This window comes from Emys orbicularis, chromosome 12 (genome assembly GCF_028017835.1).
Source record: "Emys orbicularis isolate rEmyOrb1 chromosome 12, rEmyOrb1.hap1, whole genome shotgun sequence".
NCBI lineage: Eukaryota > Metazoa > Chordata > Testudines > Emydidae > Emys > Emys orbicularis.
Window position 1 is genome coordinate 52,261,212 of NC_088694.1, and position 24,859 is coordinate 52,286,070.

At 46.6% G+C, this 24,859-nt stretch overlaps 1 pseudogene; it reads right to left on the reverse strand.

Moving 5' to 3' along the window:
• Positions 1–22,631, reverse strand: part of LOC135886394 (immunoglobulin heavy variable 3-11-like) — a 35,549-nt pseudogene extending 12,918 nt beyond the window's left edge.
• Between the last annotated feature and the right edge of the window lie 2,228 nt (positions 22,632–24,859).

Sequence of the window (24,859 nt, forward strand, 5' to 3'; positions counted from 1 at the left end):
GGCAGGGAACATGAAAAACCTGTGGAAAGCTCATGGGGTGAATCACTTGGTTGCCACCCCTCATCACCATCAAACCAATGGTCTGGTGGAGAGGTTTAATGGAACTTTGGGGGCCATGATACGTAAATTCGTAAATGAACACTCCAATGATTGGGACCTAGTGTTGCAGCAGTTGCTTTTTGCCTACAGGGCTGTACCACATCCCAGTTTAGGGTTTTCACCATTTGAACTTGTGTATGGCCGCGAGGTTAAGGGGCCATTACAGTTGGTGAAGCAGCAATGGGAGGGGTTTACGCCTTCTCCAGGAACTAACATTCTAGACTTTGTATGCAACCTACAAAACACCCTCCGACACTCTTTAGCCCTTGCTAAAGAAAACCTAAAGGATGCTCAGGAAGAGCAAAAGGCCTGGTATGATAAACATTCCAGAGAACGGTCCTTCAAAGTAGGAGACCAAGTCATGGTCTTAAAGGCGCTCCAGGCCCATAAAATGGAAGCGTCGTGGGAAGGACCATTCACGGTCCAGGAGCGCCTAGGAGCTGTTAACTATCTCATAGCCTCCCCCACCTCCAACATAAAGCCTAAGGTATACCATGTTAATTCTCTTAAGCCCTTTTATTCTAGAGAATTAAACATTTGCCAGTTTACAGCCCAGGAAACTGATGACGCGGAGTGGCCTGCAGGTGTCTACTATGAAGGAAAAAGGAATGGTGGCGTGGAAGAGGTGAACCTCTCCACGACCCTGGGACGTCTGCAGCGACAGCAGATAAAGGAGCTGTGCACAAGCTTTGCACCGATTTTCTCAGCCACTCCAGGGCGGACCGAACGGGCATACCACTCCATTGACACAGGTAATGCTCACCCAATTAGAACCCCACCCTACCGGGAGTCACCTCATGCCCAAGCGGCTATACAAAGGGAGATCCAGGACATGCTACAGATGGGTATAATCCGCCCCTCTACCAGTGCATGGGCATCTCCAGTGGTTCTAGTTCCCAAACCAGATGGGGAAATACGCTTTTGCGTGGACTACCGTAAGCTAAATGCTGTAACTCGTCCTGAAAACTATCCAATGCCACGCACAGATGAGCTATTGGAAAAATTGGGACATGCCCAATTCATCTCTACTTTAGACTTAACCAAAGGGTACTGGCAAGTACCACTAGATGAACCCGCTAAGGAAAGGTCAGCCTTCGTCACCCAGGCAGGGGTGTATGAATTCAATGTACTCCCTTTCGGGTTGCGAAATGCACCCGCCACCTTCCAAAGACTTGTAGATGGTCTCCTAGCAGGATTGGGAGAATCTGCAGTTGCCTACCTCGATGATGTGGCCATTTTTTCTGATTCATGGACAGAACACCTGGAGCACCTGAAAAAAGTCTTCGAGCGCATCCGGCAGGCAGGACTAACTGTTAAGGCTAAAAAGTGTCAAATAGGCCAAAACAGAGTGACGTACCTGGGGCACCAGGTGGGTCAAGGAACTATAAATCCCTTACAGGCCAAAGTGGATGCTATCCAAAAGTGGCCGGTTCCAAAGTCAAAGAAACAGGTCCAATCCTTCTTAGGCTTGGCCGGATATTATAGGCGATTTGTACCACACTACAGCCAAATCGCCGCCCCGCTGACAGACCTAACCAGAAAGAAACAGCCAAATGCAGTTCAGTGGACTAATAAGTGTCAAAAGGCCTTTAACCAGCTTAAGGCAACACTCATGTCTGACCCTGTGCTAAGGGCCCCAGACTTTGACAAACCGTTCCTAGTAACCACAGATGCTTCCGAGCGAGGCGTGGGAGCAGTTTTAATGCAGGAAGGACCCGATCAAGAATTCCATCCTGTCGTGTTTCTCAGCAAGAAACTGTCTGAGAGGGAAAGCCACTGGTCAATCAGCGAAAAGGAATGCTACGCCATTGTGTACGCGCTGGAAAAGCTACGCCCATATGTTTGGGGACGGCGGTTCCAACTACAAACAGACCATGCTGCGCTACAGTGGCTTCATACCGCCAAGGGGAATAACAAAAAACTTCTTCGGTGGAGTTTAGCTCTCCAAGATTTTGATTTTGAAATACAACACATTTCGGGAGCTTCTAACAAAGTGGCTGATGCACTCTCCCGGGAAAGTTTCCCAGAGTTAACTGGTTAACAATTGTTCTTGTAATGAAACATATTGTTAGTTTTTATATAATCAGTAGTATGTCTAAAGGTACATGTGTCTTGTTAACTCTGTTTTCTCCTAGAACTCCAGGAAGAAATCACAGCCAGTGTGGAACCGAACGTCCAACACTATCTGTGATTTGGGGGGCGTGTCATAACTATAAAGGGAAGGGTGACAGCTCTCCTGTGTACAGTACTAAAGTCCCTCCTGGTCAGAGACTCTAAAATCCTTTTACCTGTAAAGGGTTAAGAAGCTCGGGTAACCTGGCTGACACCTGACCCAGAGGACCAATAAGGGGACAAGATACTTTCAAATCTTGGGGGGGGGAAAGGCTTTTGTGTGTGTCCTTTGTTTAAGGGGTTGTTCGCTCTTGGGACTGAGAGGGACCAGACATCAATCCAGGTTCTCCCCATCTTTCTAAACAAGTCTCTCTTATTTCAAAATTGTAAGTAAAAGCCAGGCAAGGCGTCTTAGATTTACTTTGTTTTCTCAACTTGTAAATGTACCTTTTACCAGAGTGCTTATCTTGTTTGCTATACTTTGAACCTAAGACAGAGGGGATTCCTCTGAGCTCTTTAAGTTTGATTACCCTGTAAAGTTATTTTCCATACTGATTTTGCAGAGATGATTTTTACCTTTTGCTTTAATTAAAAGCCTTCTTTTTAAGAACCTGATTGATTTCTCCTTGTTTTAAGATCCAAAGGGGGTTTGGATCTGTATTCACCAGGAGTTGGTGAAAGGAAGGAGGGGGGAAGGGTCAATCTCTCCTTGTTTAAGATCCAAGCAGTTTGGATCTGTATTCACCAGGGAATTGGTGAAAGGTTTCTCAAGGCTTCCCAGGGAGGGAATCCATCGAGAATGGTGGCAGCGGGACCAGAGCTAAGCTGGTAGATAAGCTTAGCAGTTTTCATGCAGGCCCCTACATTTGTACCCTAAAGTTCAAAGTAGGGATACAGCCTTGACAGATGCACTGGACTTTTACTAGCCCTCTACACAGAAGTTAATTTCACCCAGTGTTCTGCACCAGAAAGAAATAAAAATTGGGCAAGAATTCTGGTTTATTGGGGTGAATGAGAATGGGGCTGTTGAGTTACCTGAACATGAAGATAGGCAATTAGCGGGAGTTTCAAAAGTACCCAAGCTCCTACCTCCATGGTTAGATGCTTAAATACCGTGAAAACATCTGTCCTGAAAGAGATCTAAGGCCAGATTTTCAAAAATATTTAGGCAACTGTTGTATCCACCAAGCAAAGTATTAACAACTTCAACAGAACTTTATTTACAGTGGAAGTCTCTTTTCCAAGCTGTAGCTGCACACTCTGTAACTCTCCCAGCCTCCTCAACTCCTCCCCTCTCCTTCCTGTTTCCTGTCGTTTCAGACTCCCAACAGCCAGTGCTCCCAGTTCTAATAATCACATGCAGCATCTAAACACCACATTCCCTCCTCTCTTAAGAAACTTTCCAAATTAAAATAAACATTGTTGTTCTAACCACAGGAACAAATATGAAACAAGACACTATACCGTTGGCAGGAATATTACACTGAAAACACTGTAGATACTACATAACATAGTCTTTAGTCCAGGCAGGTGGTCATCTGAGTCTGACAGCCTGTCTCTCAAGCCCCAGTTCCACTGCAATGTCTTGTTGTGTTGGTTCTACCATGAAGTCATCCAATGCAGACTGGGTGTTGGCATAATCTCCTCTTGGTGCATAGGCAGGTGCAAGATAAGAAGCATTCCATACCCGCCCATCAGAAAGTCGATAGGTGTAAGGTCCCTTCTTCTCTATGATTTTAAGAGGAGCTGTGAATTTATGGTCCCCTTTGTGTAAGAGTCCAGGTTTTCGTATTCTAACAAAGGAACCACACTCAAACTTTGGTTCCTTAGCACCCCGCCGTTTGTCTGTGAAAGGCTTAGACTTTGCTTGGTTCTGTTCAACTGTCTTTCTCACATCATCCTTTTGTGGGGCATCAGGTCGCGCTTTTAACAATCCAGCAATGTTCAGCTTAGTAGTCATCTGTTTCCTATGAAGTAACTCTGCGGGTGATCTTTGCGTTGTGGCATGTTGTGTAGCCCGGTATGCTTGCGAGAAATCAGTAGTGAAGGGTATCCACAATCGCCCTTGCAGTTTAGCTGTTTGCAAACTCTCTTTCAAACTTCTGTTAAACCGTTCGATTTCCCCATTGGCTTGAGGGTAATATAGAGATGACCTCCTGTGTAAAATGTTCCTCTCTGCTAGAAACGTTTCAAACTCCAGGGAAATAAATTGACTACCATTATCTGAAACCCGTTCTTTGGGGTTACCTTCCTGGCTAAAAACTGAAGAGAGGAACTTAATTACTGTAGCAGAAGAAATTTGCGATGTAAATGCCACCTCAGGCCATTTGCTGAAATAGTCTATTAAAGTGATGGCATAATGACAGTCAAGTGGAGCAGTATCAAAGGGTCCTACAATGTCAATCGCCACTTTTTCCCATGCAGATTCAGGAAGAGGAACAGGCTGTAATGGAGGGGTACATGTCACTGCTGTCTTATCATGCATTTGGCAAGTGACACAGGATTTTATGAGTGCTTCAGTTTGAGAGTCCATCCCTGGCCACCAATACAGATCCCGTAGTCATTGTTTGGTTCTGACAATTCCTTGATGAGTATCGTGTGCCAGGTGTATGAGTTTTGACTGTAACTCTTCTGGCACAAGTAGCCGGTGTGTACCTCATAGCACACATCCATCGAGCAAAGATAGTTCATCCCGAACTCTAAAATAAGGCAGCAAAACTGGGTCAAGGTTTTTAGGGTTACTGGGCCATCTCTTTGTCAGAAATTCCCATAATTTTTGTTGAATTGGACACGCTGAACAAGCAGCTTGAAATTGCTCTCTTGTAACTGCAGTAAGAGTGCTTGTAATAAGCGCAACTACTACATCCTCATCCTCCGGTGGACCATCTGGTGAAGGCAAAGTCAGGCAAGAAAGGCAATCAGCTACCACATTTTTGTTTCCAGGCTTATATTCCAGTTCATAATTGAAAGAGAGTAGTCTTGCAGACCATCTAGCAATATGATACCCTGCTCTTCCCAGTCCTTTCGTGGTGAGCAACGTTGTCAAAGGGCTGTGGTCTGTGCGCAACTTGAACGTGCGACCCCACAGGTAAGTTCTCCATTTTTCAGTAGCCCAGACACAAGCAAGTGCTTCTTTTTCAACTGTAGAATATTTTCTCTCAGCATTACTTAGTGTCCTTGAAGCAAATGCAACAGTCCTCTCTGTGTTGTCCTCATGAAGTTGTGAGAGGACAGCCCCAAGTCCATAATCAGAAGCATCAGTAGTTACAATTGTGGGCAATGCGGGACTGAATAGTGCAAGTACTGGACTATGTACAATCAAGTCTTTCACCCTTTCGAAACTAACTTGTGCATCCGTTGTCCACACTAAGGTTGAACTTCTCCGTAGTAATTCTCGTAATGGTTCAATGACAGAAGCATAATTGGGAATGAATTTTGCATACCAGGAGGTAAGACCCAAGAAGGAACGTAAGGTTTGCAAATCTGTTGGAGGAGGAGCATTTGAAATTGTCAGGATATGATCTGGATCAGGTTTTAGTCCAGCCTGTGAAATTGTATGCCCCAGAAAGGAGAGTTCAGTTTGTCTAAATTTGCATTTGGACCTATTGAGCTTGAGGCCTGCTTTGCTGATGCAGTTTAGTACAGACTGCAGGTTATTGTCATGCTCCTCAGTAGTATTTCCAAACACAATAATATCATCCAAATAGCACTGAACTCCATGTTGATTCTTCAGAATCAATGACATCATTTTTGGAAGGCACTTGGGGCTGATGTGAGACCGTATGGAACACGTTTAAAATGAAATAGTCCCTCATGTGTAATAAATGCTGTGAGGTCTCTGCTATCTTCATGCAACATAACCTGGTGGTATGCGCTCTGCAAATCAAGAGTAGAAAACATCTTTGCTCCACGGAGTTCTGCAAATACTTCCTCTATGTGAGGAAGAGGATGGCTGTCAATCACAATAGCTTTATTTGGCTCCCTTAAGTCCTCACAAAGGCGAATGTCTCCACCCTTCTTCTGCATCACTACTATAGGTGAAACCCATTCCGAGGAGTTAATCTCTTCAATAATGTCCTTTGAACAAGTTTTCTAAGTTCCTCTGAAACAGCTTCCCTGACTGAAAATGGTAAGCGCCGTAATTTCTGTCGTACAGGCATCACATTATTCCGCATTTTAACTTTATGCAGAAACCCATAAGCACAGCCAAGTTTCTCCTCAACCTGGAGGTGGGTCCCAGCTGAAACTGGTGTGTGTACCGCAAGAGTGCTTTGCTGAGGAAGATCAATTCGTCCATTAACTACCCTGAGATTTAAAGCAGCTAATAAATCTCTGCCAAGGATAGCAGTGCCTTTGTCGACAATGTAGAACTCCGCAGTTACACAGCAATCACCAAAAGTAACTATTGCTGGCTGGCAGCCATGTACTGGAATATGGTTTTTCAAATAGCATACCAAGTGAAGTTTGGGTTCAGTAAGAGGCACATCTTTAAAGTAATGCAAATAGATGGAATCAGGTAGTATAGATACTGCTGAGCCAGTGTCCAACATTAGCTGAACAGAGTGTGATTTGTCTGAGGGTATGGCAGAAACATTTACAGTGCACTTTATCTGTTCTGGAATATATGCAGTAGTGATTTTGTCTACACTCAGCACAGTAACATCTGGTATTGTAACTGCATGCACCTGTTGATTGAACTGGCTAGTGCGACATACTTTAGCAAAATGCCCAATCTTTTTGCAATGATTGCACTGAGCTACTTTTGCTGGACATCCTGTGTAGCTTGCAAGATGTTGTGGGGATCCACAGTGAAAGCATGCTTTTACTGTATTTTGCATTTGCTGATTCAGTGGCTTTTCATTAGTTTTCCTTTTGCAACTGTTTGTCTGCAGTGATAGTGAACTTTTCTGCAAAGGAGTCACAGCCTGGACTGGGCCTCCTGTACCCTGGCTCATTATTTTGGCTTCAGCTGTAGCTGACTCAATCTGAGTAGCAATGGTTATTGCTTTTTCTAGTGTAAGTTGTGGTTCTAGAAGTAAGCGTTCTCTTACACGAAGCACTGTTGTTTTCTCAATGAGTTGGTCTCTAATCATCTCATCTGCCATATTCCCAAAGTCACAAGTTACAATCAGACTCCTCTGGGAAGCCATATACTGCATTATAGTCTCCCCTGGTTTCTGCTCACGCTGGCAAAATCTGTAGCGATTAGCTACTACATTCACTTTTGGCACAAAAAAGTTATTTAATGCAGTGAGTGCAGTCTCATATTTATCATCTGCAAGGGGAAACGTGTAAAATATATGCTGCCCTTCTGCTCCAAGGCAGTGGATTAGCAGAGCACGCTTTCTTACTTCAGAAATCTCTGTAGCACTCATTGCAAGCAGATAAGTCTCAAACATATGGATCCAGGCAGTAAAAGCAATTGGCGGCTCACCTGGGCTTTGCAGAAAGGGTGCAGGTGGGTTCAGAGGCAGAAGATCCATCCTCATCACCAAAATGTTGTATCCACCAAGCAAAGTATTAACAACTTCAACAGAACTTTATTTACAAATGCAAGTCTCTTTACCAAGCTCTAACTGTGCACCCTGTAACTCTCACTCAGCCTCCTCAACTCCTCCCCACTCCTTCCTGTTTCCTGTCCTTTCAGACTCCCAACAGCCAGTGTTCCCAGTTCTAATAATACAAGCAGCATCTAAACACCACACACCTGTAATTTTCCACTAGCTGTGCTGAGGGCTTTGTTTGAAAAAATGGGTTTCCCTCCACATGGCAGAAAATATAAAAGGTCCTAGAAACACCTCCATTTTGCCTCTTTCCTGCTCAAACCTCTAGAACAGGGGTGGGCAAACTACAGCCTGCAGGCCACATCTGGCCCGCGGGACCATCCTGCCTGGCCCCTGAGCTCCTGCCCCGGGAGGCTAGCCCCCGGCCCCTCTCCCGCAGCCTCAGCTTGCTCACTCCGCCGCTGCCTCAATGCTCTGGGGGGTGGGGCAGCGGGCTGTGAGCTCCTGGGGCAGTGCGGCTGCAGAGCCCGGCCTAACCCGGTCTCTGTGCTGCGTGGTGGTGGCGGCGGCAGCGGCGGCGGCAGTGTGGCCTGGCTCAAATTGGGCGGCGCGGCTGTAGAACCGCCAGCCACCGGTGCTCCAGGCAGCGTGGTAAGGGGGCAGGGAGCAGGGGTGTGTGGATAGAGGGCAGGGGAATTCAGGGTGGTGATCAGGGGGTGGGGGTGTGGATGGTGGTCGGGGGAAACAGTGGGTTGAATGGGGGCAGGGGTCCTGGGGGGCAGTCAGGAAGGAGAGGGGGTTGGATGGGTCGGCAGGGGGCAGTCAGGGGCAGAGGTTCCAGGGGCAGTCAGGGGACAGGGAGAAGGGGTGGTTGGATGGGGGAGGGGTCCGGGGGGGCCATCAGGAATGAGAGGAGGGGTTGGATGGGGCTGCGGGGGTCCGGGGACAGTCAGGGGACAGGGAGCGTGGGTGTGTGGATGGGGCAGGGGTTCCAGAGGGGACGTCAGGGAACAGGGGGGGTTGGATGGGGAAGGAGTATGCGGGGCAGATAGGAGGTGGGGGCCGGGCCACTACCCCCTCTCCTAACCGGCCCTCCATACAATTTAGGAAACCTCATGCGGCCCTCAGGCCAAAAAGTTTGCCCGCCCCTGCTCTAGAATATTGACTTATACTAATGGCAGCATTCTAACCAAAACACTGAGGACTTTCCAATGATTTGGAAGCAGCCAGAGACTTGACATAAGGTAGCAGTTTATTCCATCACTGCTACGAGCCTGATCCAAGGACTTTGCAATTACTGTTTGTATTTGATTCCTTTAAACAATTTTAACTCTCACCTTTCTTTCTTTCTTTCTTTCTTTCTTTCTTTCTTTCTTTCTTTCTTTCTTTCTTTCTTTCTTTCTTTCTAAACCTTTAGATTTTAGATACTAAAGGATTGGCACCAGCGTGATTTTTGGGTAAGATCTAAGTTATATATTGACCTGGGTGTGTGTCTGGTCCTTTGGGATCAGAAGAACCTTTAATTTGAAGAGATTGGTTTTAAAGAACCACTCATCTCTAAGTCTCGTGTTTTCGGTGGTAATAGAAGGACTGGAATGCCTAAGAAAACTGCTTTTATGACTCCTTGTTATCCAGTGTGGTGAAACAGAAGTTTACTTTTGTTGCTGGTTTGTTATATCCTATGGGGGATTAGCCACGAATCTTGGGGTGTATCTGTCCTATTCTCAGCAGTTTGTCCTGAATTTGGCATTCTCAGGTATGAGCCAAGAAGGCAGAGGACAGTTGGGTACTGAATAAATCCATACATGTATAGAAAGAATACTCTCTTAAATCAGGCTTGCAATTTTAATTGGTTGAGTGCCTGGCCCTCATCTCATTGTATCACTAGATCCCTTCTGTTACCAATGTTTTAATCTGTTTGAATAACTGGCCAGAACACCAGCCATTGTCAGTCAGGGTAGCAGCCTTGGGATTCATGGAGCTTCCAGAATTCACATCTGTGAGGCTCTGACCCCAGAATGATTGTCCTTCTTTTGGCCTTACCCAAAGCTCAGTAAAGTCAGAGAAAGTTTTCAGAATTGATAGCTATGGGCATTGAATCAACCCCATAATGCATTTCTCTCCTTGAAGGTGGCAGACATTGTCCTGTGATGCCGGGGAAGTGTTGGCTAACAGGAGAGTGATGGTTGTGAAAGGAAATGACTCAGGTCTTTTATAACATTAGTTATGAAAACACAACATTAGCCTGGATATGATGCTCACACATTTCTGGAAGACAAAGCCTGAACTTAGTCCTTTCCTTCGGTAAGCCTGATCTATGGAATTTTTCTGGCAATAGCAATTGGTAAAATATCAATAGCAAGTACAAGGGAGATGCCCATTTGTGCCATGGATAGAGTCAGATCATCTATCTAGGGCTCCTGCTGACAGCCCCTTTCAACTCCCAACCTCCCTAGGTGAAATATGCATGCACATCCCTCTCCAGGTGTTTCCTATTTGAACATAGGTAGATTAATTTAATTATGCTGAGAGCAGATGTTGATTGGAATGGAGAGAGCCATGAAGTGACAGGGCCCTAGGTTTTCAGACGGTTTGGCTGAGGCCCATAGAGGTGAGACAGTGTGCAGTATACAGGGCAGGAAACAGGATAGTTATATAACCTACTTTATACTCTTGTAAGCAGACATTCCAGAGCTTCCCCCCAGGTTTGTATCCTGGCTCTGGGAGAAGAGTGGGGGTTTTACCTGCTCCTGCCACCCTGCTCCTGCCATTTTTCACTTTGAAACCTTTTATTTTCTCAGATCCCCTAGGCCCAAGTCCCAGCTCCTGTCTTTTAAGCTGGTCTGTTAACTCTGCTTTTGACCCTCTTGTGCCAAATCATCTTTAACCACCCCCAGCTCTAATTTAAAATCCTCCAGTAGCCTTCGCTGGAGTAGCACCAAACTTGAAAGATTACTGGCAGCTTCCCTTAATGCTGCCTTTACTGCAAACCTCTTACAAGTGGACTTAAGTGCCTCCTTTCCCTAGAAGTGATCCTGTCCCCATGGGCACAGATCTCCTTCTGCTACCCATTTACCAAGGCGGGTAGGCTCCTCAGCCACCCCCATCCCTCTGGGTCCCTTAACACTGCTCCCATTTCCTTCTTAATCTCATCCTACGTTGACCCCTGTACCTGGAATGGGCCCTGATTCTTCCATATGCACTTATCCAAAAAGACCATTATCCCAGTTTGCAAGGACCCGCAAGTACTATCATGAGAGCCCACCATACCCCCTCCAAGCAGCTGTGCAGACTGTTGGGGAGGGGGCCTTACCTGGCTGCTACTCACCTATCCAGTGTGATGTATCCGAGTCACGGCACCCAGATGTTAGAAGGCTTTCCCTCAACGCTCCCACTTCCCTGGTTCTTGTCACGCAGACAGCAAGCAGCAAAAGACCAGAAGACCAAAGTGTAGACAATGCGATGTTTACTGGGGTTAGTTCTAAGCAAACACAGCTCTACACACTGGCAGAGTCTGTTCCGTTCCCAGTGTTCCGTTCCGAGCTCTGATCCTTGCCTGTGTCCCTGTTCCCTATTCCCACCGCCTCCTTCTTAGCAGGCCCAAATATACCTGCAATGCACGCCCACAGTCCCACCACTTACAATTTAGGGTCATGTGCCATTTTGGGTCTGGGGTCCTCATCCCATCCCTTTTGTACCCCATGGGAGGGTCAAGGAGTGAGCTTGTGCTCTGGTCAGGACTGGCATTTCTTTGGTCTTTTAGTGTTTTATGCCTCCACTCGCAAGCCCCTTTGCCCCTCCCGATAGGTTGCTTGATTTTGCCTTGAGATTGGGATTGAGGCAATCTTAAAGTGTGCTCTGAGTAACACGTTAACTGCTCTTATCTGTTCCCATTGTACTAACAAATCCAGCTGACTAGGCAGAAGCAACATCACAGTGTCTTTGTCCCTTGTTTACACATCTTAGTATAAGAATATCAAAAAGTCAAACCCAAAATTCTATCCCAGGCTAACAAACAGACCTATATATTAACAGATGGAGCTACTATAAGGTGGGTGAATAACTGGTTGGAAAATCGTTCCCAGAGAGCTGTTATCAGTGGTTCACAGTCATACTGGAAGGGCATAATGAGTGGGATCCCAAAGGGATCCATTCTGGGTCTGGTTCTGTTCAATATCTTCATCAATAATTTAGATAATGGCATAGACAGTACACTTATAAAGTGTACGGATGATACCAAGCTGGGAGGGGTTGCAAGTGCTTTGGAGGATAGGATTATAATTCAAAATGATCTGGAGAAACTAGAGAAATAGTCTGATGTAAATAGGATGAAATTCAATAAGGACAAATGCAAAGTACTCCACTTAGGAAGGAACAATCAGTAGCACACATATAGAATGGGAAATGAGTGCCTAGGAAGGAGAACTGTGGAAAGGAATCTGGGGGTCATAGGGGATCGCAAGCTTAATATAAGTCAACAATGTAACTGCTAAAAAAAAGCGAACATCATTCTGGGATGTATTAGCAGGAGTGTTGTAAGCAAGACACAAGAAGTAATTCTTCTGCTCTACTCCACACTGATTAGGCCTGAAATATTGTGTCCAGTTCTGGGTGCCACATTTCAGGAAAGATGTGGACAAATTAGAAAAAGTCCAGAGAAGAGCAAAAAAAATAAATAAAAGTCTAGAAAACATAACCTATGAGGGAAGAGTGAAAAAACTGAGTTTGTTTAGTCTGGAGAAGAGAAGACTGAGGGGGACGTGATAACTGTTGGCAAGTACATAAAAGGAGGAGTACAAGGAGAAGGGTGACAAATTATTCTCTTTAACCTCTGAGGATAGGACAAGAAGCAATGGCCTTAAATTGCATCAAGGGAGGTTTGACATTAGGAAAAACGTCCTGTCAGAGTGGTTAAGCATTGGAATCAATTTCCCAGGGAGGTTATGGAATTTCCCTCCCTGAAGATTTTAAAGAGCAGGTTAGACAAACACCTGTCAGAGATGGTGTCAAGGCTGTATCCCTACTTTGAACTTTAGGGTACAAATGTAGGGGCCTGCATGAAGACTTCTAAGCTTAACTACCAGCTTAGTTCTGGTCCGCTGCCACCATCCCAAAGCTAATTCCCTTTCCTGGGTAGCCTTGAGAGACCTTCACCAATTCCCTGGTGAATACAGATCCAAACTCCTTGGATCTTAAATAAGGAGAAATTGACCCTTCCCCCCTCCTTCCTTTCACCAACTCCTGGTAAATACAGATCCAAACCCCTTTTGGATCTTAAAACAAGGAGAAATTGACCCTTCCCCCCTCTTTCCTTTCACCAACTCCTGGTGAATACAGATCCAAACCCCCTTTGGATCTTAAAACAAGGAGAAATCAATCAGGTTCTTAAAAAGAAGGCTTTTAATTAAAGAAAAAGGTAAAAATCATCTCTGTAAAATCAGTATGGAAAATAACTTTACAGGGTAATCAAACTTAAAGAGCTCAGAGGACTCCCCTCTGTCGTAGGTTCAAAATGTAGCAAACAAAGATAAGCACTCTAGTAAAAGGTACATTTACAAGTTGAGAAAACAAAGTAAATCTAAGACGCCTTGCCTGGCTTTTACTTACAATTTTGAAATAAGAGAGACTTGTTTAGAAAGATGGGGAGAACCTGGATTGATGTCTGGTCCCTCTCAGTCCCAAGAGCGAACCACCCCTTAAAACAAAGAGCACACACAAAAGCCTTTCACCCCCCCAAGATTTGAAAGTATCTTGTCCCCTTATTGGTCCTCTGGGTCAGGTGTCAGCCAGGTTACCCGAGCTTCTTAACCCTTTACAGGTAAAAGGATTTTGGAGTCTCTGACCAGGAGGGATTTTAGTACTGTACACAGGAGAGCTGTTACCCTTTAATTTATAGTTATGACACGCCCCCCAAATCACAGATAGTGTTGGACGCTCGGTTCCACACTGGCTGTGATTTCTTTCTGGAGTTCTAGGAGAAAACAGAGTTAACAAGACACATGTACCTTTAGACATACTACTGATTATATAAAAACTAACAATATGTTTCATTACAAGAACAATTGTTAACCAGTTAACTCTGGGAAACTTTTCCGGGAGAGTGCATCAGCCACTTTGTTAGAAGCTCCCGAAATGTGTTGTATTTCAAAATCAAAATCTTGGAGAGCTAAACTCCACCGAAGAAGTTTTTTGTTATTTCCGCTGGCGGTATGAAGCCACTGTAGCGCAGCATGGTCTGTTTGTAGTTGGAAACGCCGTCCCCAAACATATGGGCGTAACTTTTCCAGCGCGTACACAATGGCGTAGCATTCCTTTTTGCTGATTGACCAGTGGCTTTCCCTCTCAGACAGTTTCTTGCTGAGAAACACGACAGGATGGAATTCTTGATTCGGTCCTTCCTGCATTAAAACTGCTCCCACGCCTCGCTTGGACGCTTCTGTGGTTACTAGGAACGGTTTGTCAAAGTCTGGGGCCCTTAGCACAGGGTCAGACATGAGTGTTGCCTTAAGCTGGTTAAAGGCCTTTTGACACTTATCAGTCCACTGAACTGCATTTGGCTGTTTCTTTCTGGTTAGGTCTGTCAGCGGGGAGGCGATTTGGCTGTAGTGTGGTACAAATCGCCTATAATATCCGGCCAAGCCTAAGAAGGATTGAACCTGTTTCTTTGACTTTGGAACCGGCCACTTTTGGATAGCATCCACTTTGGCCTGTAGGGGATTTATAGTTCCTTGACCCACCTGGTGCCCCAGGTACGTCACTCTGTTTTGGCCTATTTGACACTTTTTAGCCTTAACAGTTAGTCCTGCCTGCCGGATGCACTCGAAGACTTTTTTCAGGTGCTCCAGGTGTTCTGTCCATGAATCAGAAAAAATGGCTACATCATCGAGGTAGGCAACTGCAGATTCTTCCAATCCCGCTAGGAGACCATCTACAAGTCTTTGGAAGGTAGCGGGTGCATTTCGCAACCCGAAAGGGAGTACATTGAATTCATACACCCCTGCCTGGGTGACGAAGGCTGACCTTTCCTTAGCGGGTTCATCTAGTGGTACTTGTCAGTACACTTTGGTTAAGTCTAAAGTAGAGATGAATTGGGCATGTCCCAATTTTTCTAATAGCTCATCTGTGCGTGGCATTGGATAGTTGTCAGGACGAGTTACAGCATTTAGCTTACGGTAGTCCACGCAAAAGCGTATTTCCCCATCTGGTTTGGGAACTAGAACCACTGGAGATGCCCATGCACTGGTAGAGGGGCGGATTATACCCATCTGTAGCATGTCCTGGATCTCCCTTTGTATAGCCGCTTGGGCATGAGGTGACTCCCGGTAGGGTGGGGTTCTAATTGGGTGAGCATTACCTGTGTCAATGGAGTGGTATGCCCGTTCGGTCCGTCCTGGAGTGGCTGAGAAAATCGGTGCAAAGCTTGTGCACAGCTCCTTGATCTGCTGTCGCTGCAGACATCCCAGGGTCGTGGAGAGGTTCACCTCTTCCACGCCACCATTCCTTTTTCCTTCATAGTAGACACCTGCAGGCCACTCCGCGTCATCTGTTTCCTGGGCTGTAAACTGGCAAACGTTTAATTCTCTAGAATAAAAGGGTTTAAGAGAATTAACATGGTATACCTTAGGCTTTATGTTGGAGGTGGGGGAGGCTATGAGATAGTTAACAGCTCCTAGACGCTCCTGGACCGTGAATGGTCCTTCCCACGACGCTTCCATTTTATGGGCCTGGAGCGCCTTTAAGACCATGACTTGGTCTCCTACTTTGAAGGACCGTTCTCTGGAATGTTTATCATACCAGGCCTTTTGCTCTTCCTGAGCATCCTTTAGGTTTTCTTTAGCAAGGGCTAAAGAGTGTCGGAGGGTGTTTTGTAGGTTGCTTACAAAGTCTAGAATGTTAGTTCCTGGAGAAGGCGTAAACCCCTCCCATTGCTGCTTCACCAACTGTAATGGCCCCTTAACCTCGCGGCCATACACAAGTTCAAATGGTGAAAACCCTAAACTGGGATGTGGTACAGCCCTGTAGGCAAAAAGCAACTGCTGCAACACTAGGTCCCAATCATTGGAGTGTTCATTTACGAATTTACGTATCATGGCCCCCAAAGTTCCATTAAACCTCTCCACCAGACCATTGGTTTGATGGTGATGAGGGGTGGCAACCAAGTGATTCACCCCATGAGCTTCCCACAGGTTTTTCATGTTCCCTGCCAGGAAATTAGTTCCCGAATCTGTAAGGATGTCGGAGGGCCAACCTACCCTGGCAAAAATGTCTGCTAATGCCTGGCACACACTTTTAGCCTTGGTGTTGCTTAAGGGTACAGCTTCCGGCCATCGGGTAGCAAAATCCATGAAAGTCAGTACGTACTGCTTTCCTCTGGGTGTCTTCTTTGGGAAAGGACCCAGAATATCCACAGCTACTCGCTGAAATGGGACCTCAATTATGGGTAGTGGCTGGAGAGGGGCTTTAACCTGGTCTTGGGGCTTTCCCACTCGTTGGCACACCTCACAAGACCGGACATAATTAGCAACGTCCTTGCCCATTCCCTCCCAGTGGAAGGACTTCCCCAACCGGTCTTTGGTTCTGTTCACCCCAGAATGGCCACTGGGATGATCATGGGCTAAGCTCAAGAGCTTTACCCTATACTTAGTGGGAACTACCAACTGTCTTTGAGGATGCCAGTCTTCCTGGTGCCCACCAGAAAGAGTCTCCTTGTATAAAAGTCCTTGTTCTACAACAAACCGGGATCGGTTAGAAGAGCTGAGAGGCGGTGGGGTGCTCCGTGCCACCGCCCAAGCTTTCTGAAGGCTGTCATCTGCTTCCTGCTCGGCCTGGAACTGTTCCCTTGATGCTGGAGACATCAGTTCCTCCTTGGACTGTGGACCGAGGCTTGGTCCCTCTGGAAGCAATGCAGGTGCTGGGGCTGTTTCCATTGACTGTGAACCACTGTCCGCTGGTGCACTATGTGGTATTTCAGGCTCTGGCTGAGCCTCTTGGGTAGGGTTATCTGCTGCTTCCACCAGTTCAGACTCGCTGGTGCCCTCTGGCATTGGAGTTGTAGACGGGCTTGCAAGCGCTGGACTCAGTGCTGGCAATAGTTCTGGTGCTGGGTGCGTTGCCAGTTCCGGTTCTGGGTCTGGCTTTGGCTGGGTCTCTGGGATTGGATCCACTACGGCTGTTGCAGTCGTTGGCAGGGGATCCGGTTCCACCACCTGTGTTTGGGTCTCCGGTAACACAGACGGGGTCCTGGTGGACGGCTCAGGAACAGGGATGGGGGTGAAAGCTTGCTTAGCCTGGCTGCGGGTGACTATTCCCACCCTCTTGGCTAGCTTCACATGGTTGGCCAAGTCTTCCCCCAGCAGCATGGGAATGGGATAATTGTCATAGACTGCAAAAGTCCACATTCCTGACCAGCCCTTGTACTGGACATGCAATTTGGCTGTAGGCAAGGTTACAGACTGTGACACGAAGGGTTGAATTGTCACTGTAGCCTCAGGGTTGATGAGTTTGGGGTCCACTAGGGATTGGTGGATAGTTGACACTTGTGCCCCAGTGTCCCTCCAAGCGATAACCTTCTTTCCGCCCACTCTCAAGGTTTCCCTTCGCTCCGAGGGTATGAGAGAGGCATCTGGGTCTGGGGATCTTTGGTGTGATTGGGGTGTAATGAACTGTAATCGGTTGGGGTTCTTGGGGCAGTGAGCCTTTATATGCCCCAGTTATTACATTTAAAACATCGCCCTGCTAAGGTGTCACCGGGGCGATGTTGGTTGCTGGAGACTGGTGTGGTGGGGTGAGAAGGCGTCTGGGGTTTCCCTTGGGATGTGGGTGGGGCCTTGGGTTGTCCCCGGTGATAAGGTTTTGTTTCGGCTTGCCTCCAACTGCTACTAGCTTTTTTCTTTTCTGTCACCTCCACCCATTTGGCTCCAATCTCCCCCGCCTCGGTTACAGTTTTGGGCTTCCCATCTAGGATGTACCTTTCTATTTCCTCAGGAACACCCTCTAAAAACTGCTCCATTTGCAATAGGAAGGGCAACTCTTCCGTAGATTTAACATTGGCTCCTGATATCCAGGCATCCCAATTTTTCCCAATGTGGTAGGCATGTCGGGTAAATGACACATCAGGTTTCCACCTTAGGGCTCTGAACCGCTGACGGGCATGCTCAGGTGTTAGCCCCATTCTGATTCTGGCCTTGTTTTTAAAAAGTTCATAACTGTTCATGTGTTCCTTAGGCATTTCAGCCGCCAACTCTGCTAAGGGTCCACTGAGCTGCGGCCTCAGCTCTACCATGTACTGGGTTGGAGGGATGTTGTATCCAAGGCAGGCCCTTTCAAAATTTTCTAAGAAGGCCTCAGTATCATCGCCTGCCTTGTAGGTGGGGAATTTCCTGGGATGGGAAGTGGTACCTGGAGAGGAGTTGTTAGGATGGTCTGATGCACCCTGCCTAGTCCTTGCTGCTTCCAGTTCCATCTCTTTTTCTTTCAGCTCCATCTCTCTTTTATGGGCCTCCTGTTTGGCTTTTTCTTCTCTTTCATGGGCCTCCTCTTCAAGTTTTTTAATTTGAAGCAGTCTTTGATGTTTTCTTTCATTTTCTTCTGCTTCTAGTTTGGCCAGTTCTATTTTGTTAGCTGCTTCTTTGGTAGTCATTTTCCTGTTTTCTTGTGCTGGGTCACACCCTCTGCAGTTGACTGAAACTGGGATGTATTTAGCTCAGGCTCCTGCTGAGTGCTGCTGAGTTAACAGAGACTTTGTAACTAGCTACTTCCGAGGATGTAAAAAGAAAAAAAAAACAATTCAGCTTGTAAATTACCTTTACCAGATCAAAGTTTGCTCACTTATTGAACCGTTCTCTTAACAAAGGACCTTGTTAAAAAAACTTAACACCTCTGCCTTCAGGCAAGGAGAGATAAGATATGCATCTATCTACCTTCAGCTCTGCTTTCCAAGCAGCTAGAAGAAAAAAAAATCTCTTACTGGCTTTTGGGTTTAAAACGATCCCACCGCTGTGCCACCATGTCAAGGCTGTATCCCTACTTTGAACTTTAGGGTACAAATGTAGGGGCCTGCATGAAGACTTCTAAGCTTAACTACCAGCTTAGTTCTGGTCCGCTGCCACCATCCCAAAGCTAATTCCCTTTCCTGGGTAGCCTTGAGAGACCCTCACCAATTCCCTGGTGAATACAGATCCAAACTCCTTGGATCTTAAATAAGGAGAAATTGACCCTTCCCCCCTCCTTCCTTTCACCAACTCCTGGTAAATACAGATCCAAACCCCTTTTGGATCTTAAAACAAGGAGAAATTGACCCTTCCCCCCTCTTTCCTTTCACCAACTCCTGGTGAATACAGATCCAAACCCCCTTTGGATCTTAAAACAAGGAGAAATCAATCAGGTTCTTAAAAAGAAGGCTTTTAATTAAAGAAAAAGGTAAAAATCATCTCTGTAAAATCAGTATGGAAAATAACTTTACAGGGTAATCAAACTTAAAGAGCTCAGAGGACTCCCCTCTGTCTTAGGTTCAAAATGTAGCAAACAAAGATAAGCACTCTAGTAAAAGGTACATTTACAAGTTGAGAAAACAAAGTAAATCTAAGACGCCTTGCCTGGCTTTTACTTACAATTTTGAAATAAGAGAGACTTGTTTAGAAAGATGGGGAGAACCTGGATTGATGTCTGGTCCCTCTCAGTCCCAAGAGCGAACCACCCCTTAAAACAAAGAGCACACACAAAAGCCTTTCCCCCCCCCCCAAGATTTGAAAGTATCTTGTCCCCTTATTGGTCCTCTGGGTCAGGTGTCAGCCAGGTTACCCGAGCTTCTTAACCCTTTACAGGTAAAAGGATTTTGGAGTCTCTGACCAGGAGGGATTTTAGTACTGTACACAGGAGAGCTGTTACCCTTTCCTTTATAGTTATGACAGATGGTCTAGATCAGGGATCGGCAACCTTTGGCACGCGGTTCCGCAGGGTGAGCACCCTGGTGGGCAGGGTCGGTTTGTTTACCTGCTGCGTCCACAGGTTCGGCCAATTGAGACTCCCACTGGCCATGGCCAGACCAAAGGGAGCTGCGGGAAGCGGCGGCCAGCTCATCCCTCCTCCCGCGCCACTTCCCGCAGCTCCCACTGGCTGGAGCAGCAAACCGCAGGCAGTGAGAGCCACGATAGGCCGAAACTCTGGACGTGGCAGGTAAACAAATGGGCCCGGCCTGCCAGGGTGCTAAAGGTTGCTGACCCCTGGTCTAGATAATACTTAGTCCTGCCGTGAGTGCAGGTGACAGGACTAGATGACCTCTTGAGGTCCCTTCCAGTCCCAGGAATCTATGATTCTATAGATGAATATTGAGCTCTGAAACCTGAGTACTGATTTGTTTTTCACTCTGGTTGTAGATCCCGTTCCTGTGCCCAGTGCTGGATTGTTTGTGGAAGTGCTGCCCCCGCACGGCACATGGCAGAAGGGTGGTTGTGCCGCTCGGGTTTTTGTATGATCACAAATCAGTTTCGTGTCACTGTGTCTCTCGCACAGTAATAGCGGGCGGTGTCCTCGGGCTTCAGGCCAGTCATTTGCAGATACAGCTCACTCTTGGAATTATCCCTGGAGATGGTGAATCGTCCTTTCACTGAATCAAGGTAATATATAGTACCCCCACTGGGATATATATAAGCGACCCATTCCAGTCCCTTGCCAGGAGCCTGTCGGACCCAGCTCATGTAGGCGCTGCTGAAGTCGAACCCGGAGGCTTTGCAGGAGAGGCGGAGAGAGTCTCCGGGCTTTTTCACATCCCCTCCGGACTCCACCAGCTGCACCTGGGACCGGACACCTGGGAATAAAGACAGGCCATTAATATCGGTATAAAAACAGCGCTAACACAATATTCTTCTAACTCTGCCAGTTATTCATAGGAGGAAAATACCTTCCAAAGCTGCTACAGCGAAAATTACAAGGAGCAAAAATCCCATTTTCCCTGGTGCTGGAGAGGAAAGTGCTAAGGGGACTGACTGGTCACTGCCCAGACCCAGGGGCTGCGGATTGTGTCTCTGGGTGCAGCCTGGGCAGAGAGAGGCACAGATTTAAACAGGAAACTGTCTCCCTCATTTGCATGCCCTGCTTTATAAGAGACACACACTCATGCTGCCAGTGATCTTATTGACTCGCCCTAGGGCTCCCGGTGTGACTGTGTCTGTGCAGCGCCGGGCAAAAGGCGCTGGGGTCCGCCTGACACTTTCAGACGCCTGGGAGGAGTGACCAGCTCCCTGCAGTGACTGTATTTTCTCACCCAGGAACTGAGGGCCTGGCTATTGTGAGGTGATATTGGGGATTGGGGGGACTCACCCAGGAACTGAGGGCCTGGCTATTGTGAGGTGATATTGGGGATTGGGGGGACTCAGCTCTGGAGCCCCGTTCCACGCGCACAAGGGCCATGCAATGTCCGGTCGGGGGGGGTCAGTGTCTGGGGAGGGGTCATGTCCCAGGGATCCATTGGGCTGGGCCACCCGCTGGAGCGGGAAGATTTCCCAGGGAGCTGGGAGGGATTTGGGGAACAGAAGCCCCTTTCCCTTCCCAGCAGTGACCGGCTACATTGAAATGACCCGTGACACTAGGAACGTGATCTGAGCAAGCCTGGCTCGTGCTCTGGACCAGGTCTGGGGGCCCGTCTGTGGGTGCAGGTGGGAGAAGCTAGGGGTGGGGGGAGTCTGAGGACAGAGTTAAGGTTTTGCAGTGGAGCCTCCCTGACATTAGTGGGCCAAGAGCGGCGTGTGTGGGAGTTTTTCTTTAGGGGAGAGTCGAGGGAGGATTCAGGCTACAGCGAAGTAAGATTATTATGCAGGTAATTACCGAGTGATCCACCCCCTGCCACCCATTCACCACTAAGCATCATCATCAAGATCATTTACTCAGCTTCTGTCTACACTTTATTGCTTATTAATAAATAACTTTCTCCTGGTTGCGTTTAAAGAACTTGTGTGATGTGAACTATGTGTTTTTTAACCATCCCCAAGATGTAATATTGAGGGATAATAACAACAAACAACAAAAATATTTCCATTCCCACTGACTTTCAGACAAGTATCAGCATTCACACAGAGACACAGATCTCCATTCCCATTACCACTGATGTTCCCTTTCATATCCCCACACTCATTCACACACACTGGAGAGAGAGAGAGAGAGAGAGAGAGAGAGAGAGAATGTCAGATAGTTCTTGTGGTCTTAGCCCATGAAAGCTTATGCTTAAATAAATTTCTTAGTCTCTAAGTGTACGTCTACACTACCTGCCAGATCGGCAGGTAGTGATCGATTTATCGGGGATCTCCGGAACTCCACCACAGCGAGAGGCGGAAGTGGAGTCGATGGGGGAGCCACGGCCATCGATCCCGCGCCGCGAGGACGCGAAGTAAGTGATTCTAAGTTGATCTAAGATATGTCAACTTCAGCTACACTATTCTCATAGCTGAAGTTGCGCATCTTAGATTGATCCCCCTCCCCCAGTGTAGACCAGGCCTAAGGTGCCACAAGTACTCCTGTTCTTCTTGTGGTCTTAGTTTTCTGTCTACGAAATGGAGACAGCCATAATGTCCTCCCACCCATAGGAGTTATGAAGATACATTTATTAATGTTTCTGGGGTGCTGAGATACTGCAATGATGGCCAGCGTGGATGTTCCAAAACAGCAGGTTATCTTTGAGGTCTGTCAAACCAGGCTTCTTTCCAGTGAAAGCTTTGGTCATTAATTTAAACCTTTTTTGTAGCTAAACTTTTTCTTTTATTATGAAGACTTCTAATATACTGAGTAGTAACTTACACTTTGAGACTATTCAGAAAGGAGTTAATCGGCCTGATTCCACTGGTGTGATTTTGGCTTAATCTTCTCCCACTTACCGCACTCCAAATCACCAGTAATTCCATTGGAGTCAACCTGACTGAGTCTCATTTTACGCAGCCCAGTTTGAACTGGGAGTAACTCCATGGATGTCAGAGGATCAGAGTCTTATTTCACCCCGGTGTAAATCAAAAGTAGCTCTATTGGACTCATTAAGGCTAATTCTCCTGTCACTCCTTCTCGTGTAAATCAGGAGTGTCTTTTGGAATCAATGAAGCTGATTCTCCTCTCAGCCACGAGGAGTAATTGAGAACATAATCAGGACCAATGGATCTACCCATGGAGTAAAGTACTATTTGATATGAGTAATGGCAACCAGAATCTCACCCCATGTTAGCATTGTCACAATTTGAAATGTAAAATCAACATGAACATTTAAGTCCAGAATTTTTACCTGCCTGGAGTAGAAATGTAGTTGTACTGAAGTCAATGGCACTACACCCATTTACTCCAAGTGAGGATCTACTCCCTTAACTTTCCCCTTCAATTCCCCTATCAGAAGAATTTCCCTTTTAACCTTGATGACAAGGGAGGAAAGGCGTCCCCATGCTGAGCCAGACTCTTCAAAGTTGTGCAGTGCCATCGAGTTCTAGTTTGGAGGGGTTTTCATTCAAACTCCCCATTCCCAAAATTGTTTTCAGCACAAAAACAGTGCAGTGCCTGCAAAATCTCTCCCCGTCTGACACTTGGTTAGGAAGTAGGCAGGAAATGGGGGGGGGGGGGAAGACAGACAGGCCTTCAGCTGTGTCTTTCTATGAAATCGAAAGTCCATGTGGTTTTCAGAGCTGACCACAGCTGCAGATGAAAATGAGAACCGCCAGCTAAAAGACACCCAGAGCTCTGCTGCCATCATGTGCACATTAATGGATGTTGCTGTTTCTGTCTCATTCCTCTGTGTCCGCTAAGTAATCTCTAGTGGCCATTGTAGAGAACAGCCTCCTGCTGGCCATTCCTACCCCTTGGCTGAAAGCATGTGTGGCATTACACAATATCGTCCCCCTGTCTCATGCCATGTAGCAGCCATTGTACAGAATGGCCTTATTTTATTCATACTTGGCTATTGGAAAAAGCGGAAGGCAAGCGATTCTGCATTTTCAGAAGTTTTGCGTCTCCCTTCTGTCTTTCCCCACCTACTCTCTAGGCACCCATTGACTAGTGGAGTGGGACTCAGGAGATCTGTGTTCAGGCTGAAGTTAGCTATCCAATTCCCTTGAACCTCATTGGGAGCCATGTGCCTAATTCCCTTAGGCCTCCTTGAATAGCTCAACTTCTATTACCAGCGCTGCCACATACTCAGTGTGTGATGGGAACAGAGGAATTGCTCCAACGGCTCAGTCCTGTCCATCTAGCTCAATTCTTCAACAGAAGCCAATACCGAATGCTTGAAAAGAAGGTGTAAGATCGGTTCCTACTAGAGTCAATGGGATACACTAGCCGTAGGGGAATTTTCTTCTCAACCACATTCAGTTAAAGCAAAACTGAATGGGTTGTCCAAGGTCTCTTCTGTTTTGAACAAGCATGTCAACCTTTAACTTCATTTCCCATCAAGTAACAATGGCTTCCTACCATTTATGGCTGTCGTGGGGATAAATACATTATTGTTTTTGAGGGGCTCAGATCCTTCCAAGGTGGGAGCCATGGAAGATCCTGAACCAAACGTCATTTTTTATGTTGGTCAAGCTTTGGCTAGAAATACAAATGTTTCACAGTTTCACTTTAAATGACGAGGACTTCTGAACACCGAGTATGCACTTATTCTGTGACTAGTGACAATGGAGTCAATGGGGCAGAGCCCCCCTCCCGCCCCTCAGTGTAAAGCAGAAGTGATTTCACTGTACTCAAAGAGCCTGATTTTCTTAATCAGTCTAGTGTAAAGCAGAAATAATCTCATTGTACTCAATAAGACTCATTTACCATGGTGTTCGTCAGCACTAAATTCACTGGTGTCATGGGGCTGATTCTCCTTTCACGTACTCCTGTGTAAATTAGGAGAGACTCCAGTCTACAGCCACTGTTACCGAGAGGAGAATCCTGAGCAATGGAGCTACTCACGGAGTAAAATACTACTTGACATGAGTAATGGGAACAGAATCTCACCCCCTGCTAGCATTGCCCTGTTTTGAAATATAAAAAATCAATGTAAAGATTTAGGGCTAGATCATGAGGTCGTGTGTCTGTGTGCAGTGCTAATGAAGTCAGCACGGTTACGCTGAATTACACCACCTGAGAATCTGTCTCTTTCCAGTTTCCTCTTTCTAGCAAAGGAATCGGGCTAGATT